A 7,569-nucleotide genomic window follows, 5' to 3' on the forward strand; every position below is an offset into this window, starting at 1 on the left:
GAAGCAACCTTTCGGGACAAAACTCCGCTGCCACGAGGCGGAACCTTGACGGATCCAATCTAGAGCTCCGGCAGAGCTGTTCTGCCAGGGAAACTTCCCTCCCGGAGGGGGAAATCATCATTGTCGTCATCACCAACGCCCCTCTCATCGGGAGAGGGCAATCTCCATCAACATTTTCATCAGCACCATCTCATCTCAAAACCCTAGTTCATCTCTTGTATCCGATTCTTGTCTTCAAGTCCGGGATTGGTGCTAGTAGGTTGCTAGTAGTGTTAATTACTCCTTGTAGTTGATGCTAGTTGGTTTAATTGGTGGAAGATCATATGTTCAGATCCTTTATGCATATTAATACCCCTCTGATTATGAACATGTTTATGATTTGTGAGTAGTTACGTTTGTTCCTGAGGACAAGGGAGAAGTCTTGCTATTAGTAGTCATGTGAATTTGGTATTCGTTCGATATTTTGATGAGATGTATGTTGTCTAGCCTCTAGTGGTGTTATGTGAACATCGACTACATAACACTTCACCATTATTTGGGCCTAGAGGAAGGCATTGGGAAGTAATAAGTAGATGATGGGTTACTAGAGTGATAGAAGCTTAAACCCTAGTTTATGTGTTGCTTCCTAAGGGGCTGATTTGGATCCATATGTTTCATGCTATGGTTAGGTTTACCTTAATACTTTTTTTGTAGTTGCAGATGATTGCAATAGAGGTTAATCATAAGTGGGATGCTTGTTCAAGCAAGAACAGCACCCAAGCACCGGTCCACCAACATATCAAAATATCAAAGTACCGAACGCGAATCATATGAACGTGATGAAAACTAGCTTGACGATATTCCCATGTGTCCTCGGGAGCGCTTTTCCTTATATAAGAGTTTGTCCAAGCTTGTCCTTTGCTACAAAAAGGATTGGGCCACCTTGCTGCACTTTATTTGCTTTTGTTACTTGTTGCTCGTTACAAGTTATCTCATTACAAAACTATCTATTACCACTTATTTCAGTACTTGCAGAGAATACCTTGCTGAAAACCGTTTATCATTTCCTTCTGCTCCGCGTTGGGTTCGACACTCTTACTTATTGGAAGGACTACGATAGATCCCCTATACTTGTGGGTCATCAAGACTCTTTTCTAGCGTCGTTACCGGGGAGTGAAGCGCCTTTGGTAGGTGGAACTTGGTAAGGAAAAATTTATATAGTGTGCTGAAATTTACTGTCACTTGTTACTATGGAAAGTAATCCTCTAAGGGGCTTGTTTGGGGTATCTTCACCCCGACCAGTAGAGCAAAGAGTTGCTCCTCAACCTACTGAACCTATTGAAAATGAAATTCCTCATCGGTATCCTTCGAGTATAATAGAAAAACTGCTAGCTAATCCTTTTACAGGAGATGGAACAAAGCATCCTGATGAACACCTAATATATGTGGATGAAGTTTGTGGATTATTTAAGCTTGCAGGTATTCCTGATGATGTTGCTAAGAAGAATGTCTTCTCATTATATTTGAAGGGAGACGCACTGACATGGTATAGGCTATGTGATGATATGGGATCATGGAACTATAGAAGATTGAAATTGGAATTTCATCAAAAGTATGACCCTATGCATCTTGTTCATCGTGATCGCAATTTTATATATATACAATTTTTGGCCTCACGAAGGAGAAAGCATCACTCAAGCTTGGGGGAGGCTTAAATCAATGTTATATTCATGCCCCAATCATGAGCTTCCAAGAGAAACAATTCTTCAAAAAATGTATGCTCGGCTTTCTGATAACAATCGCACCATGCTTGATACTTCTTGTGCTGGCTCTTTTATGATGAAGACTATTGGATTTAGATGGGATTTATTGGATAGAATTAAACGCAACTCTGAAGATTGGGACCACGACAATGGTAAGGAGTCAGGTATGACACCTAAGTTTGATTTTGTTAAATCTTTTATGGATACCAATATTTTCCGTAAGTTTAGCACTAAATATGGACTTGATTCTGAGATAGTGGCTTCTTTCTATGAATCTTTTGCTACTTATGTTGATCTCCCTAAGGAGAAGTGGTTTAAATATCATCCTCCCATAGAAGTAAAAGTAGTTGCACCTATTAAAGTTGAAGAAAAGACTGTCACTTATAATGATCCTATTGTTCCTACTTCTTATGTTGAGAAACCACCTTTCCCTGTTAGGATAAAGGATCATGCTCAAGCTTCAAATGTAGTTCGTAAAAGCAATATTAAAACATATACACCTCCTGAGCAAGTTAAAGTTGAACCTAATATTGCTATTGTTAAAGAGCTCTTGTCTGATAATATTGATGGGCATGTTATTCAGTTCTGCGGTGAAACTGCTAGAATTGCTAAACCTTGTGCTAAAGATAAACATAGACATGTGGTAGGCGTGCCTGTTATTTCTGTTAAAATAGGAGATCATTTTTATCATGGCTTATGTGATATGGGTGCTAGTGCTAGTGTTATACCTTATGACTTGTATAAAGAAATCAATCATGAAATTGCACCTGCTGAGTTATAAGATATTGATGTCACAATTAAACTTGCTAATAGAGGTACTATTTTAACAATGGGAATTTTTAGAGATGTTGAAGTCTTGTGCGGGAAAACTAAATATCCTGCTGATTTTCTTGTCCTTAGTTCCCCACAAGATAGCTTTTGTCCCATTATATTTGGTAGACCCTTCTTGAACACTGTTAATGCTAAGATAGACTGCGAAAAGAATGTTGTTACTATTGTCTTGGATGATATGACTCATGAGTTTAATTTCTCTTAATTTAGTAAACAACATCGTGAAGAAGAATTGCCTAGTAAGGATGAAATTATTGGTCTTGCTTCTGTTGCCGTACCTCCTAATGATCCTTTAGAACAATATTTGCTAGACCATGAGAATGATATGTTTATGAATGAAAGAAGGGAAATAGATGAAGTATTGTTTAAACAAGAACCTATGCTAAAACACAATTTGCCAGTTGAAATCCTAGGGGATCCTCCTCCACCTAAGGGTGATCCCGTGTTTGAGCTTAAACCGTTGCCTGATAATCTTAAATATGCTTATCTTGATGAAAAGAAGATATATCTTGTTATTATTAGTGATAACCTTTCAGAGCATGAAGAAGAAAGATTATTGAAAACTCTGAAGAAGCACCGTGCTGCTATTGGATATAGTCTTGATGATCTTAAGGTCATTAGTCCCACTCTATGTCAACATAAAATAAATTTGGAAGCAGATGCCAAACCAGTTCGTGATCCTCAACAACGTCTGAATCCTAAAATGAAAGAAGTGGTAAGAAAATAAATACTAAAGCTTCTAGAGGCAGGTATAATTTATCACGTTGCTGATAGTCAGTGGGTAAGTCATGTTCATTGTGTCCCTAAGAAGGGAGGTATTACTTTTGTTCCTAATGATAAAGATGAATTGACTCCATAAAGAATTATTACCGGTTATAGGATGGTAATTGATTTCCGCAAATTAAATAAGGCTACTAAGAAAGATCATTACCCCTTACCTTTTATCGATCAAATGCTAGAAAGATTATGCAAACATACACATTACTGCTTTCTAGATGGTTATTCTGGTTTCTCTCAAATACCTATGTCGGCTAAAGATCAATCAAAGACTACTTTTACATGCCCTTTTGGTACTTTTGCTTATAGACGTATGCCTTTTGGTTTATGTAATGCCCCTGCTACCTTTCAAAGATGCATGATGGCTATATTCTCTGACTTTTGTGAAAAGATTTGTGAGGTCTCCATGGATGAATTTTCCGTCTATGGATCTTCTTTTGATGATTGCTTGAGCAATCTTGATCGAGTTTTGCAGAGATGTGAAGAAACTAATCTTGTCTTGAATTGGGAAAAGTGCCACTTTATGGTTAATGAAGGTATTTTCTTGGGGCATAAAATTTCTGAAAGAGGTATTGAAGTTGATAAAGCCAAGGTTGATGCTATTGAAAAGATGCCATGTCCCAAGGACATCAAAGGTATAAGAAGTTTCCTTGGTCACGCCAGATTTTATAGGAGGTTCATTAAGGACTTCTCAAAAATTTCTCGGCCTCTGACTAATTTATTACAAAAAGATATACCGTTTGTATTTGATGATGATTGTGTAGAAGCATTTGAAATACTTAAGAAAGCATTAGTCTCTGCACCTATTGTTCAGCCACCTGATTGGAATTTACCCTTTGAAATTATGTGTGATGCTAGCGATTATGTTGTAGGTGTTGTTCTAGGGCAAAGAGTTGATAAGAAATTAAATGTTATCCATTATGCTAGTAAGACTCTAGACAATGCTCAAAGAAATTATGCTACTACTGAAAAAGAACTTTTAGCAGTTGTATTTGCTTGTGATAAGTTCAGACCTTATATTGTTGATTCTAAAGTAACTATCCACACTGATCATGCTGCTATTAAACATCTTATGGAGAAGAAAGATGCTAAACCTAGACTTATTAGATGGGTTCTCTTGCTACAATAATTTGATTTGCATATTGTTGATAGAAAAGGAGTTGAGAACCCCGTTGCAGACAACTTATCTAGGTTAGAGAATGTTCTTGATGACCCACTACCTATTGATGATAGCTTTCCTGATGAACAATTAAATGTCATAAGTACTTCTCGTAGTACCCCTTCTGATAGATTGGGCCGAGGACCCCCGTGGCCGTATACTCATGGGCCAGTTCGGACAGCTGCCCATACAAGGAAGGTTCCACAAGACTTGGCGATCAAGACAAGGACTTCTCCCCACCGGCGTATTCGGCTAGGACTCTTGTTAACCTAGGCCTCTGGTGCATTATATAAACCAGGGCCGGGCTAGTCGATAGATCATACATATATACAAACAATCATACCATAGGCTAGCTTCTAGGGTTTAGACTCTCCGATCTCGTGGTAGATCTACTCTTGTACTACCCATATCATCAATATCAATCAAGCAGGACGTAGGGTTTTACCTCCATCAAGAGGGCCCGAACCTAGGTAAAACATTGTGTCCCCTGACTCCTGTTACCATCCGCCTAGACGCATAGTTCGGGACCCTCTACCCGAGATCCGCCGGTTTTGACACCGACATTGGTGCTTTCAGTGACAGTTCCGTTGTGTGATCGACAAAAGGATCGATGGCTCGCCTGCAGATCAACTACGACTTCGGCATCTTCGTCACTAGCTCGACTGGTCACCTTGGTCCAACCAAGAATTGCGCCCCGTGTTCGGATCACCATGTTCGAACGAGGGACTTCATCAAACATCAACTCCGATCTCTATCAAGATCACGGAGGAATCATCTATGGAGCTTGAGGGCTCGACGTCAACATTGCCCTCAAGCGACCGTGCTGTTTTTTTTTGGACAGCAAACTCGTATCTGCCGCCACCACCTACTCGAGTATCGCTTTGACGATCTCTTTGGTGGAATTGTGCGGAATTGAGTCTATAACAACTCTGGAAAATTTCCTCGAGTTTCGATGGAGGAATCTCTGGCAATCCACGATATATCGGAGCCCTGTCTAATCTGGACGGGAATTTGGATGAGTTTAGGGCGTGGTGTCCAGCTTCTAGCTTGGACATCCTTTGGAAGATCCAACCGTTGATCGGCTGCGTAATTCCTATATCTACCACCTCTCAAAATTTCAGCTCGATCCTACCGTCCAAACTCCGGGAACTTTCCGATTAGTGCATCACTTTTCGGATCTGTTTTCTGCGCGAAAACGAATCCGACCCGAGTTCATCTTTTTTATGAACGGGATTTCGGACATCCCTTTTGAAGGAAGTTTTGTATGGGGTATTGTCTTTTGTTCCTGAACACATCCCACTAACTTTAAGATCTTTTGAACATGATTTTCAACATCATGCTGGTGTCAAACTAGTCCGGCAATATTACTCCACAGCTACCGACCTGCGCTAGACACGGCGTCACTTTGTTGAGCCGAGCTCAACTTCTTCGGATCATCATCTCGGCAAGCTGAACAAGAGTCCGGCATCACGAAGGATAAATCATCACCAACATCGCCGCCCCACGGATTACACGGAGTGGGCATACCGGCATCACCGCACGGTCGCTTCATCAAGCCGGCATCGACCACATCACGACCTGCATCGACAGGGCCGCACTATTGCTTCTTCAAGCTAGTGTCCATCACGCCGACCTACTTCGACTCATCGGCTGACATCGAGGCTTCGACATATCGGCTGGACCTGGGGCTTCGCCATCTCTTCATCAACCTACTCCGGACACTTCGGCGTCACTAGCCAACCAGCTCCGTCACGTTAGCTGGGCCGAGGGCTTTGCCTCGGCGAGCCAACATTTATCAGCATTTCCATGCCGTCATTTTATCGCCCATCAGGCAATGGGTGTGCGGATCGAGTCCCAATTTGGGAATCACCTTCCTTCGGATGGCTACGACAAATAAACCAGGTGCTATCAATCCCAGTATTTTTTGCTTGCTTGGGTTCATTTTTCCCAAGGAATTATTACTCTGGTTTGTCCATCATATGTACACAGGTCTATCAAATGGTGGCCGCATTAACGACAGTCGCATGGTGGTTCGGTCAGTTTCCGTACATAGTCCGGCGAACGCCGCATCCGGAGCTCGGGCCGACCTGCGAATTCAGGCTTTGCCACGCCTTTACCGCATCATGCCGACGCCCTGCATCGACATTGACTTTGGCGCCAGGCCATATTTCTTTTATTACTCACTTTTCATAAATTATTTATTATGCAATGTTTTTTTAATTATCATTATTACTATTATCTCCGGTTTGCACTATTTTTTGTGCATAGGAAAATGATCCGGGGACTTCGGCGTCACTTTGCCGCTCTGCGTTGACCGTGCTATGTCACCACTTCGGCGTGTCGAGCTCTCAGCGCCGCCACCTCGGGACCAGCTTGGGGGATGGAACCTTGCCCCGCATCAAGCTCGGACCGCGTCATCAATACCGAACACATTAACCAGCTAAGTCGCTTTCAGGCTCAAAGCTTTAATTTCTAACTTGTGTTCGGTTCGACCAAGCATTATACTTTTTTGGAAAAAAGTTACTTGTAAAAATTTTCCTTGTCCAAACTTTGTTTATGACGCATAAATTCAAATACCCCGTTTACTTGGGGGCTTCCTTTATGAAGCTTTTCCTCTTGCATATGATTATACTTGTATGGATTCGTTGCTTGTTCGTGTATTAAGCCACAATACGCACCATATTGACTTAAGCGATTTGCAACCTGGGTTGCCTCGCTCCTGTGTTTACCCCTACGTTCCCGATTGTTCGGCTAGGGAGTAAAGGGAGCACCTCTACGATTGTCATGATCGTGTCACCCGACCGGACCTCAGACTCGGTGAAGCCGAAAGCTAGCGCTCTTGTAGTTTTCAATAATGGTCGGCACACAACGGAACTCATGAGTACAAAAAATCTATTGCACAAGTCTCATAATAACAATGAGCACCGAATAAAGGTATCGGTGGGGGTACTATTTTCTTCGAAGATGCTTCTTACACTTCGCAATAATATAGCATAAGTTCCCTGAGCGCTCTTTGTCTGTTACAGGCTTATGGCCTGATTGCCTGGTTATTGGAAACAC

The sequence above is a fragment of the Triticum aestivum genome, chromosome 2A (genome assembly GCF_018294505.1).
Source record: "Triticum aestivum cultivar Chinese Spring chromosome 2A, IWGSC CS RefSeq v2.1, whole genome shotgun sequence".
NCBI lineage: Eukaryota > Viridiplantae > Streptophyta > Magnoliopsida > Poales > Poaceae > Triticum > Triticum aestivum.